At 50.0% G+C, this 13,174-nt stretch overlaps 1 protein-coding gene and 2 long non-coding RNA genes across 4 annotated transcripts in view; 1 reads left to right on the top strand and 2 right to left on the bottom strand.

Moving 5' to 3' along the window:
- Positions 1-13,174, bottom strand: part of RASGEF1B (RasGEF domain family member 1B) — a gene marked incomplete at its 3' end in the record, with an annotated part of 333,562 nt that overhangs the window by 77,675 nt on the left and 242,713 nt on the right. The gene's annotated exons all lie outside the window — the stretch shown is intronic.
- Positions 1-13,174, bottom strand: part of LOC309862545 — a 531,010-nt gene that overhangs the window by 503,220 nt on the left and 14,616 nt on the right. The window lies entirely within an intron of this gene.
- On the top strand, positions 4,625-7,815 carry LOC309862540. Its single transcript, XR_014310565.1, has 2 exons — positions 4,625-4,882; positions 6,619-7,815. It is a non-coding gene; the product is annotated as an uncharacterized lncRNA (long non-coding RNA).

Genomic DNA, 13,174 nt, shown 5'->3' with positions numbered 1-13,174 from the left:
AACCTGCATCTTGTTCGAGAAAAGACACGGACTGTCATTACTCCCCTGAGCTGGGGCTCCGAAGGCTCCCAGAAAGTAGGGGAGAATGACTCATCTCAGGAGCACCTGCAGGGCTACCAAGGGCTGTACCCCAGCACCCTTAATGCCCTTCATTAACCCATTATGGGTCATTACTTTATTAAATGAAACTATTAAAATACCCAGGGGATGAGGTGGGCGGCGCGGATTGGCCGTAATCAGTAGGAGCGCGGTAAGTAAGGAGCCGCGCGGGAGCTCACTGCAGGAGATGGGCAGTGATTAGATCAGGCCGGCTGGTACCTACACAATGTCTAGAGCAGTACAAAGTGCTTCTGCATGCAGGAGGAGAGTGAACCGAAGTGGACAGTGAATTAGTACAGGTGGGGAGTCTTCACGGACATACGGAGTCTCGAGACCTTGAAATTGTCCTACTGTGACTCTAAGTTACACCGAGGTAATGGGACGTACTGAGATTGCAGAGAAGTCTAGACACATACTTCTTACTTCACTCTAAGTGGAAAATATGTGCATCAGGATCTGCCGCAAAGTTTTGTGAACTTTGATACCATTACTCCTTCGTATGGAGGTTTTTTATATTGCCCTAGATTTTTAACACATAAAAGTGGGTTTCCGATAGTTTTCATTCATCTGTTGCCCAAGCCCCCCGCCCCCACCCCCGTGCGACAGATGTGGTAAATTCAGTATCACAGCAGAATTGTAGTACGAAGACAAAAATGACCAATGTCCCTCAGAGGCCTGAGGTTGACCAGGAAGAAATTCATATTTCTGAGCCCTTATTCTGACCCACGCTCTGGGTCGAGAAGCACCGTTTCTACTGCCAAGACCCTTAACTCAGCGGCAGCTTGTCCTCTCAAAGCACAGCCCAGATCAAGGCCCAAAGAGCACAGGGTCTACCTCCCCCCCCCCCCCCGACCCCATACCCAGCCCAGGTAAAATACTGGATGAAACTTCAGAAAAAGGAGAGTGTGAAGTCTGTGAGAGCCGGGCCTACTCACCATCCCAGGGGGCCATTATGTACCATTTTACTGCAATTTCTCTTTGCTTTGTTTTTTGCAATGATGCATTTAGCTATAGCAAGTAGAGAAAAACCCTATTCAAGAGAGTGGGGTCATTATCCGCTCACAAAAGGCCATTTAGAGAAAAAACAGCCCCGTCAGTTCAAGCTGCGCTGCCAGAGTCCAGACCCATTAGCAAAAAGGTTAGCTGTTTAAGTGGGAATGTGAAACAAAATGTAATAATTAGGGCTAAGTCTGGGAACCCTCCCCCTGCCAAGAAAGCTGCCTGGGATCATAAACTCATTCCCTGAAAGTCCTAAGCTTAGGGGAAAGCAAATCACGAAGTCCGAATGACAGTTCGGTTGTTAACCTTTGCCCTAGAGGCGAGGTTTTCATCCTTTCTCTCTTTCTCTCTTTCTTTTTGGTATGTTTTTTATAGATGTCACTTTTATAAGGCTGGGCTGTTCTTTTTCCTGCTTACCACTAGCGACACGTTTCAGACGACTGCTGTATGCGTGTGCACGCACGTGTGTGTGTCTGTGTGTGTAAACCACGAAAGCAAGTACATTCCAACATGAACAGCAGTTACCTTCAGTGAAGAAATATGTGGGGGAACTGGGAATTAATTTTTCTTTGTTTCCGCCTCTGTACTTCCTGATTACTCGTTTATTAACAGGTGACGTACAAGGGACGGGAACAAAAGACACGTGCAACATTTCCGACAGAATTTGCTACCATGCCTCCGTCGACGGAGGGAGATACCAGTCGGAGTCTCAGCATGATTGACCACGAGGGGAAAGGCGGTTAGCGCCTCAGAGAAGAGGCCGCACCGTGACGGGACGGGGACGGACACCAATGTTAACCAGACGTCCCCTCTCCGTTTCCTCAGCCGTTTGGCGGCATCCGGACGAACGTCGTTTCACTAACAGATATTTGTCGTTACTGATACAGGAACTGCCCATCACTTAGCATCCTCGGAGGCACACTGCTCCGGTTAGTGAAACAACAGTAGCTCGTACTGCTCGTTAAATAGCTACTTCTTGTTGGACTGATGGGCTAAAGGGCCGGTTACGGGAGGGTCACGGCGTGCACGAGGCACGGATAACCAACCTTCGGTAAGTAATACGGGGCCTCAGATGCCATGGAGAATGCAATGTCTGACGGTCCAGAAGGCGCTCTGGGAGGCCGCAGAGCCTCGACTCCTCACTCTGAACAGCCGCGATGACTGTAACTCAGGCTTGCGAAGCACTAATTTGTAAGAAGTTCCTATTGCTGGATTATACGACAAATTGGTTTCTTAGGCAGTATTTCTAAAGTGACTTGAAGGTAAAACGGAGATACGGACCAACTGCTTAGCACGTAGCAATTAGGTATTTTATTTATGCCTTCATGGGCTTTCGTTAACACTTGTTTTCATTTTTATGGCTGTCGTAACAAAATATTCACTTTAATCCAGGAAGCAGGACTCCTGTGTTCGCATTGTTTAATCAATAATTTAAGAAACATTTACGGTAACGGCATTTCCTTTAAATCCCCTGAGATTCCTTTTAAAATTTTTTCATCAAAAAAGTTTGGTGTAGGTAAAGTTGGTTTTTTTCATCCTTAGTTTTTAATTAAAAATTTGTGAGTGTCCTTGACATACACTGTCACGGTAGTTTCAGGAGTACAACACATGACTCCACTCTCTGCTAGGCTGTGCTCACCACGAGGGCAGTTAGCATTTGTCACCACGCAACGTCACTGCAGTACCACCGGTGACATCCCCTGTGCTGCTTAGTGTTCCTCTGCCTCACTGGTCCTCTAGCTGGAAGCCGGTGCCGTCCGCGCCCCTCACCCGCTGTTGTCTAGGTAGGGTTTTGTATAGGTAGAGCGAAGGGAAAGAGACAATCTTGAAATCTATAATTGCACAGATGTGAACAAAGGCACAGGCCAGTAAAAGGTTGAGAGAAGGACATGAGTTAAATTCATCAACAAACATTTTTGAAGACCTACTGTGTTCCAGGTGCTGTTGGAGGCCCTTGAGGTACAAAGCGTCAGTAGAGAAGACAAGAAATGCTAAGTGCCAGAAAAACATCCCTGGTGCCAGATGATGCTAAAGGTTATCAAAGAACAGAGCAGAGCATGGGAGATCCAGAGCGGGGCTGCTTCCGAGATTTAAATGATGTGAGAGGGTAGGCGCCTCGAGGACGCTTTTGTACAAGCCTTGAAGGAGGTGAAGAAATCAGTCGCATGGATATGGGCAGGTGGAGAGGAGCGGGTACCCAGGCTACAGATAAGAAGAAATGGGAAAACGGAAGGGGGACTAGTCCCTGCGGAGGGGGGAGCACGGGAAGAAGACAGCTACAGTCATCAGAGGCGGACGCCGTCGGGGACTCTTTTTTTTTTTTTAAGATTTTTATTTATTTATTTGACAGAGATCACAAGGAGGCAGAGAGACAGGCAGAGAGAGAGAGGAAGGAGGAAGCAGGCTCCCCGCTGAGCAGAGAGCCCGATGTGGGACTCGATCCCAGGACCCTGGGATCATGACCTGAGCCGAAGGCAGAGGCTTAACCCACGGAGCCATCCAGGCGCCCCAGTCGGGGGATTCTTAACATAACTTTGAAATGCTTGACCTTGGAAATGATTGGAAGAGATAATAAAAAATAATCATTGTCCCTGATTAGCATATGGAACGCGGATCTACAAAATAAATATGTAAACGGAATCCGCGGACACACACCTCCAGACGCATTTTCTAGGCAGCAGCCACCAAACTGGACACAGTCACCGTCGGGTCATTCACGCTCTGGGAATCACACGCGCCCGACATCGTGTTAGGAACAGGGTCACAGTGATGACCAAAACAGACGCAGTTCTCGTACTCATGGCAAAGACGTAGTTTATTTAAATGAGGCGCTTGTTATCTCCTTATCAGTCTGTGGAAAATCCGACAGAGCTAGGAAAGTACGTGGTGAGTTACTAGACCAACTCTGGGAGTCAGGAGAAGCTTCGACCGGGAAGTAGGGTTTGAGCTGAGACCTGGGGCTGCATGAAGGTTCACGAAGGAAAGAGACTCTAGACAGCGGTGGAAGGAAGCATGGCATGTGTGACGCCCTCGAAGACCAGGGGCTTGAGAGGGATTCAGCGAGGGTGCAGCGGAAGGCGGGGCACACTCACGCGGACGCGGAGGACAGGTGAGCAGGACTCTTTACGGTGGCGCCTGACGGGATAAGGGGAATCCACGAGGCACGCACGGGCAGCCCCCGCGATGAATGCAAAGTTGAGAAGAATGAGAAGCTGCCACGAGGCCTGGGCACCAGGGTGGAGGCGGGAGTGTTCCCCGAGGACAGGAGCTGCGGGAAAGGCTGAGTCCCTGCGGCCCTGGCCGCCAGGAGAAGCCGCCAGTCAGGCTCCGCGGCCGGGAGGGCCCAGGGCAGGCCACGCCGAGCCGAGCTGCAGTTCCCTGCTGCTTTCCCGTCTGCCATCTTCCTGGAGTCAAGTGAGCCGTAAATCCGACAGCGAGGGAGCCCCCTGATGCAGAATGTAAAAGTCAGCTCCTGGGCACAGAACGGTGGGGAAGGATGGAGCAGGCGGGGCGGGGAGAGCCCAAAGTGACCCGGAGAGCGTGGCCAGATCACCCGGGATCTTACAGGCGAAGTCTTTATTTTTCTGCAAGTGGCAGCCAGCGAGGGAAAGAGGGACTCTGCTGTGCATTTATAAGGGGAGCTCATTCACGTGCTCTGCGGAGACCGGAGCCGCTCGTGGAGGACAGAAGCTCGTGTGGAGGGTCTGGCGGACTCGGGGAGGGACGGGGCAGTTTCTACCGTCGGTGGTTGTACACGGTGCGGAGGCGCAGGAAGACCCGAGAGGTACTGAGTTGGGTTTGACTTGGGCGTGGGAGGTCTGACAGGTGCTAGGGAGGAGTTCCAGACGTGGGTTTGCAGAAGTGGGTGGGGAATGGTGCTCTTCTTTAACGGAGGACCAGGTTTGGGGAAGATCGCGCGCGTGGTTCTGGGCCTACTGCGTCTGTGAGACGACCACCGCAAACGTCAGTCAGCGCCTCCTCTCTGGCGCGGTTCCCCGCCGACTCTCACTGTGCTCCCATAAGACATTCTGCAAGGCCTTTTATATAAAGTGTTTTCTCCAATCCGCAAAATGTGGAGGTGGACATCATTTTTCCCATCTTACTGATGAGAAGACTGAGGCTCTGGGTTCAATATTCCACTCGCATTCAGCACTTGGAATCCAGGCCCTTTAAACCCCAGCTGGGGCTCTTCTCGTGTCTACTGCTTTACTGCCGGTCACCGAGGCATCGGAGAAGGCTGTACAACAGGCTGAGCAGAAGTGAAAAAGCTGTTAGGTGATCCTGTTTCATTTGGGGAAAATGTAGATTCTAGAGGAGGCTTCCATGAGGTTCCATTCATCAATCAGTCAGCACTCCCTGGGCAATCATTATATGCTTAGGACTTGGCTGGCCATTACAGAAAGATTACGAATACTATAAAGTCCGACCCCCCTTGATTTCCAGGGGTTAAAATTTAGTCAAGGAGGCAAAGACACTCCGGAAATAATTTGACATATGGTAATATTAGATGCTGATTAGCTGCCCAATGGCGGGGGGCCCACAGCCAGAGAAAAGGACCCCGTATACCATGCTAAGGTCTTATTCAGGTGAGACTTGCACTGTGTGCACAAAAGGAAATTGAAGGGCAGATACTGTGTGGTGATGGTCTCAGATATTTCGGCAGTCGAGTGCTGGTCTGCAGGCTGGCTAACTCCTCGGGAAATTTCATAAGACACACAATTGATCATAGTTAGCTAAGTGAAGTGTGGAAATGGACTGAGAGCTGAAGTTTCTGGAAACCTGTTTTATTTAACATTGGTTGTTGCAATTCCTGCAAGCAGAAGGCTTTTGTTTTTTTTAGAGACAGGGGACAGCAATCTGTTCATATCTTTGTTGAAGGAAAGCTGAAATTGCAAATGTGTTTAAATCTGATACGATCTAAATCCTTATCCCAATAATGAAAAATGTCATCAGCAAATCTGACTCTAAGATCTTTGAGGCTCTGTAAAGATTATTCTTTATGGGAAAATCGCCTCAAATTTCTTTCCAGAAGGAAAGATAAGACCTCTCTTAAATAATGGCATCTGGAAAATTGAAATTTTCTTAGTAGGAAGCATTTTAATAACTGGCATTTGTATAGAACCTTATGATTTGTAGACCACTTTATATACTTTATCTTATATTATAACTAAACAAAGCTAAAGTATTGTCAAAAAGTTATGTTGGACAAATTGTTCTCTGGAGAGGAAAAAAATGCATGGTTTTAACCAATTTAGAAATTTAAAAAATCAGTATTAGCTTCTCAGTCATTAAGAGGGAGGTCATGGGTTGCCATACAGTAAAACAATTGTCTAACGATAGCGTAATGTTGATAGTTATAACAATTGTAACAACTGTCTAATGATATAGTAATGATGATCATTGTAAGAATAACACGATTGAGCCTTTGCTCTGTGTATGATACTGGTCTACTCATTTGTATGTATTAATATGTTTAATCCTACAAAAAACCTTGAAAAAGACATTATTTCTGTATTACAGATGAAGAAACTCAGGCACAAGTGTTTAAGTCACTTGTCAAGTTCATAAAACTAGAAGGCAGAAGAGCTGGACCTTGAACTCAAGAAGTCTGGTTGCAGAGCACTCCCTCTTAATCACTAAGGACTCCTCCAAAATGTAAATTGTCTCTTATAGAAACAGTTTCTTAAATAAAAATTGTAAAACGGCCAACGATTTACAAATGAAACATAAAGGGGAAAAGGATAGTATGGTGAATGCGAACCAGGAGTCCTCAAAATAACACAGAAAGGAAGAACAATCACAAAAAATAAAAAATCTGCCTAAAGAATTAGAAATTGAAATATTTCTAACGTTCTGGCTATCTCTGAAGAAAGAGAAAGGAAGGTTAAGAAGGAAGAGACTAATTTATGATCCAAGAATAACCCAATGTTATCATAATTATAAAAATACATGTTTAGTTCTTCCTAAAAATATTTCCTGCTTTACTTGGAGAGGACATCAGTAGTTCTAATACAGAATAATTCCATTCCCAAGCAAGAGAGAGGGTCTAGAGACAAACAGAACTTTCTAACAGCATGGGAACCTCACTGAGGACCCCGGGCTCCCTAACCCCTTCTCCACATTGGGTGTGAGAGACGTAAAGGAGAAAGTGCAAAGGAATCCGTTCTTCTAACTCTGTCCTCTTTGGGGTGAGGACACCTGGCACACAGATCTGCTCCGCATTCCAGAATTCTCTTGTAACAAGAAAGGAACTTTGTCCCTTGAACTTTGAAGCTGTTTGTGATTGGGATGGAAAATAATAAATCCCCATCAGCTCTGATAAAGTACACGAAGGAACTTTTAGGGCTCTTTGCATTTGGGGCTGAGTGCAAGAGACTCTTTTCCGATGTTCTCCTCAGGAGGCTAAAATACAGAATTTTTCCTAGTGTCTTAATGCAGTAGAGAGAGTCAGCTGTAGACCTCATGGCACCCGTTTCTCTTGTTACTGCCTAGTGATGGAAGCCACAGCGGAGATGCTCAAGGGTAAGACTTAGCTTTTTGACGCCTCATCTGGAAAGCCACCTATTATCTCCGACGCAAAAGAAAGAGTGTTTTGTCTTGTCTCGTGACAAGTTAAATTTCCTAAAGTGATATGAAAAATTATCCTATTAAAACCTCTGATACATATTGTGCTGAATTTTTCAAAATCTAGTTTAGATTAAAAAGACTTCAAGAACATTAAAGTTTGTGGAAGATTTTTTATCTCATTAGGGGAGCTTTACTGATAGGAGGGACTTGTTCTCATAATCACAGTGATCAGAATAAAGAACACTGGGCCTTACAGGGATTTTGCTACATTGTTTTTCTGGAACCCGATCAATTTCATACTATTAAAAAGAAGCCGCTATACTTCTTGACCTCCTAAGTCATTCTCCACTGAAAGACTTAGAGCAGAGTTTTTCCAATTGTGCTCTGCAACAGGGAGGGTAATGAAAACAATTTGGTGAAAATAAAAAAGTTAGGCGTTAAGTGTTACAAAATAAGAATGAAATAGATGGGCTGGATTAGGAATATTAGAGTACACCACACATGATAAAAATAGCATTATTCCATTAATCTTTGCATCAGCTATTTATGTGTGTATGTATACCGGGGTGCAATATAAAATATTTGTTTTTGATAAGGGTACAAAGAAAAATTGTGGAAACCACTGACTTGGAGAGATTGTTGAACACTACCTCAGCCCAGTACGGAGTTAATCCTTCACTCATAAACCCGAAAATCAGAGTGACTAAATTTTGATAAAGTCTCATAATGAATATTATACAGCGGTGACTAGGAGTAAAGAACAGATTTAAGCAACAATACAGATTAACCTCAGAAACATGAAACTGAAATGAAAATGTACGTTGCAGAGAACTACACACAATGCACTATTTCTATAAAACTCAAGAACAAACTTAATTCTGTATTAGCTGATGACACATGCTTATGTGATAAAATTGTTAGAATAAAGCCCCAGAACGGCGAAACCCAAACTCCAGAAGCCTGCGGACCTCTGGGGGGGGGGGGCAGTGGGGTCCTGGGGGAGAGCCGGGACGCTCCCACGGTGCCAGTATCTTCGCTCTTGGGGGGTGGGTTCTGCTACGTTCCATGACTTCATATGTTCCTCGGCTTGTGTCGCACTCGTTTTTTGGTGGCGTCCAACAATAAAAGTGAACTTGCTAAAGCAGTTTTATAAGGAAATACACCTATTTCTTACCAACACTGCATTTGGCAGAGGTCAGGTAACTCACCCGAACCCCCTCCCCGAATGGAGCGGCCGGTGACGCCCCCGCCCGCTCGGCTCGAGCAGGACCCGCCTCGAGGCGGCCGCGACCACGGAGGGACGAGCCCATCTGCCCCGACGTGCGGCCCCGCGGCCTGCGTGACGCTCCTCTGTCCGCGCCTCAGTTTCTCCCGCTGCACGAAAGCAGCGCGGGTCACCGGACCGTCCATGCGCTCTGGTCCTCGCAGCCGCGGCCCGGGCGCCCGAAGCGGTTTTCCTGATCGCGCCGCGACCGACGCGCCCGAGACGGTTCTCGAAGCGGCCGGACACCGACCCCCGGGCCCCGCTCTGCGGCGGCGAAGGGCAGGGGCGGCTGCCGGAGCCGCTGCCCGCGGGGTCCGGCCTTCGCGGAGGTCAGTCACCGGAGCCGGAGCCGGAGCCGGAGCCGGAGCCGGCCCAGCGGACGGTGGTCCGGCGCGCGCACTGGCTCAGCCCCCGGGCGCCGTCCCCGACCCGCCTCCGGTCCACGGTCACCGACAGCCGCTGGCGCCGTCCGTCCCTCCGGAAGACACGAGGGGACCCGGGGCCGCGTCTCTGGCGGGGAAAGCGCGGACGGTGCCCGCGGGTCCCTCCTGCCGCCACGGCCCCGGGAGGCCAAGGCCCGCGGGGAGGACGGCGGGGCCGGGCCGGGCCGAAGCGGGCGGCGGTGGGGGGGGGCGGCTTCTGCGTGCAGGAGGCCGAGGCCGAGGCCGGGCGAAGCTCTCCAAGGCCCGCGGGACCCCCGTGCGCGTCGGGGCTCTGTGCGCCGGACAGACGCGGCTCCGGGACCGGGACGCAGAAGCGCGTCCGGGTCCGGGTCCGAGTCCGGGTCCGGGTCCGGGTCCGAGTCTGGGTCCGAGTCCGAGTCCGGGTCCGGGTCCTGGTCAGGGTCCAGGTCCGGGTCCGAGTCCGGGTCCGGGTCCGGGTCCGAGTCTGGGTCCGAGTCCGAGTCCGGGTCCGGGTCCTGGTCAGGGTCCAGGTCCGGGTCCGAGTCCGGGTCCGGGTCCGGGTCCGGGTCCGGGTCCGAGTCTGGGTCCGAGTCCGAGTCCGGGTCCGGGTCCTGGTCAGGGTCCAGGTCCGGGTCCGAGTCTGGGCCCGGGTCCGAGTCCGGGTCCGGGTCCGGGTCCGGGTCCGAGTCTGGGTCCGAGTCCGAGTCCGAGTCCGAGTCCGGGTCCGGGTCCCGGTCTGGGTCCGGGTCCAAGTCCGAACACGGCCCGGCGCGGAGAGGACAACCGGGGCTGACGCGCTCCTCTCGCGCTTTTCGCTCTTGTTCCTGTTGCACACGAGGGCGGCAGCGCGGGGGCCCGAACCTCCCCAGCCCGGGGCCGCCGCCAGCCCGAGGCCGAGCGGACTCCGGCAGCGGCAGGAGCAAGGGTCATCCCGGCCGGGGACGTGCGAGACGGGCCTGCGGGTCCCGGCAGCATCTGACACGCGCAGGGTCTGGTCACCGAGGAAGGGTCAGGGGCTCCCGCCGCTGCGGCAGCAGCTCTGTCCCCAGAGTCCCCTGTCCCCAGGTCCACCTGGAGTCCGCCAAGGCCCAGGCAGGTTTGCATAAGCGACTATGTCAACGCCGTTGAAACCCTCTCCCTGTCCAAAGTAAAAATACGTGTATTAGCTAATTTTCAAGAATTGGCATTTTACTTGTTTGTTTTTCCTTAGAAAACTCCCCTCACTGACCTCCAAGGCTGAAGCTGAGCGCTCTGCGGACTTTGACCTCTGCCCCCGAGCCCCTGAAGCTCGTTCTTGTCTCTGGAGTCCCTGGACCTGTGTTCCGAGATGCTAAGAGGACTTCATGCTCCGGTTTCCTTTACGGCCTCTCAGCGTTTGGAATCATCCTGGGATGCACAGGGGAAAAGCCAGAAAGACCCAGAAGCTTCTCCACGTGCTGAGTGTTGGGCCCCAGAGCCAGCCCAGTGCCGGGTCCCGTCCGGTTGAGAGCAATGGTTTTCTCTCCATGACGGTTGCGCAGTGGCTCGTAGGAGCCCGGCTGCTCCCGGACACCTGCCCTGAGCTGCCCCAGTCTGGCAAACGGCTGCATGGCACAGCCGCTCAGGCAAGGCGGATGGTTAAGTGGCCTCCAGGACAGGCCTCGACCCACACAGGGGAGGTGGACCACGGGGCAGCGGGCATGTGCGGGGCATGTGCGGGGCCTGTGCACGGGTGGCGGGGCCTAGGGGGGCCACCGCCCACCAGACCAGCCCTGCGGCCTCCAGCCCGGAGGCAGACGGACCTGGGCAAGTCCACTCTGCCAGACGGTTCGACTCACGTCTCCACAACCCAAGCCCTAGCACACACCGTCGTTTTAAGGTTAGAAGATTTTGATGCTAAAGGGGAAAAAATACCAAAGACATGATGTAGGTCTGTCAGAATGCAATGAACACAGATACCAAAGATACCAAAACCAGCTCCTGGAGTCATTGGACTCTATCTTGGAGCAACGCATTTTTAAGAAAATAAGGATTTTAACACAAAAGCACTCTTGTCTCCAGCCTTAGGACAAATCTGTAAGATACGATTTTGAGCTACCAGCTGAGTCATTTTTTTTTGTTTCTTTCTCTTTCATATAATAATCATGGAGAATTCACATAGTGTTTGAGTGAATAATAACAACAACAAAACCTGTAATCATTTTCTCAAATGGAAAAAGGGTAGGGGAGATTTTTGCGGATGGTATAAAGGCTTTGCATTCCTAACGTGTCCTAAAATCCAAAGGTCGCAGTAGAAATGGCTACTGGATGGTAAGTCCCAAACTGTGGCTCCATGGGATTCTTCACAAGTCTGACCTTGACTGGACTATTAATAAGAGGAAACTTTTAGAGGAAAAAGTAGTGTAAGAATTAATACATCAGAAAGTAAGGATATATAACTTTTATAGCTTATGCTCCAGAAGGTCAATAATTTAATTCAATCAAGACTATAACATCATTTTTTCTTTTAAAAGATTTTATTCAGGACCATGACCTGAGCCGAGGGCAGACGCTTAACCGACTGAGCCACCCAGGGGCCCCTTTATTCCTCATCTGGATTTCAACTCAGAATCAGGATAGGGAGACTTTTAAATTATTATTAAGGCCCACGTAAGGTCAGGAGACATGTGGATGACAAACCAGAGAGGGCACATTTGGGGAAACTTTTGGGAGCAAAGACAGGTGAACCAGACATACCGGATGGACAGGGAGTGCAGTCCGGATGGAGGGAAAGTTCAGTTACAGGCATTGTTTGGGCCATTTCCAGTAACTTTGTTCAGCTGTCGGGAGAGTAGCATAAAGGAAAGAGCAGGAAATGTGGCAGGAAAAGACTGACTGGATCCTTCACGGACTGAATCCTTCATGGAATGAAGGATTCGGAGCGTCAGGTTAAGCAAGCATGTTGGACGGCTCACAGCTCAGCCCGCACACAGCTGCTGCCCCACCACACAAGCACCACTCCAGCCGCTGTTCAACATCTACCATCGAAGGACTCTTATTTACAGACGGAGAGTTTAGTGCATAAGGAAGGATATTAGGAGCCTGTAAAATGCCATGTAATTTACTCTTTTACCTACCCTCAACGCACAGATTCATTTTGCTTTAACTCTACGTTTGCAAAGAAACCACGTCACATAAATACTGTCAAACACGTTCCTGTAAAGGGACGGGTCTTTGGGAGAATGGGTGGGAGGCAGGGGGTGTGCAGGCAGGGGGACAAGTGGGGGTCGCATGACTGCGTGGGTGGGTGGAGCCTGGGTGTGCGTTGCCGGTTATGATCAGACCCAGGTGGACGGAGAGGAGAATGGGAGGCTGGACGGGCGAGTGGAGGGGGTGGGGGCTGACCCGCCGGCGACCTGAAGCGCTTGGGTATGCGTGGTCCCATGATTCCGTGTTCCGGAGCCGACCAAGAAATGTCGATAATATAAATTCGAACAATTGTTTGCTAGTAAAATTTTAGTCTGGTTATAGGAGTCAAGCACACTTTTATTATACTTACAAAGTGCACATTCTTCATTGCAGCCTGAAGGAGAACTCAAAAGACAGGCCCTTTTCTTCCCTTCATCCTTTCCCACATCGGTATAGGACCTGAAGTTTTCCCAAGCACGATTCAAGTGAAACAAGGCAAAGCCAACGGAAAGGTCAAAGTCAATTAGGTAAATTTACAGTGATTTTTAAAAAATGACCTTCACCAGCCTATAAAGTGAGAGGATTCAGTATATTAACAGTTTTAAAAGTTACGAAACACTGAGGTTTATTTTCAAAACCAACAAGCACCAACCAAGACGTCAGCCAGCCAACCCCAAATCCAAACACCCGATTA

The sequence above is a fragment of the Mustela nivalis genome (genome assembly GCF_964662115.1).
Source record: "Mustela nivalis genome assembly, chromosome: 4".
NCBI classification, from domain to species: domain Eukaryota; kingdom Metazoa; phylum Chordata; class Mammalia; order Carnivora; family Mustelidae; genus Mustela; species Mustela nivalis.
The sequence above is the reverse complement of the archived record's forward strand: the minus strand, read 5'-3'. Positions and strand labels throughout refer to the sequence as shown.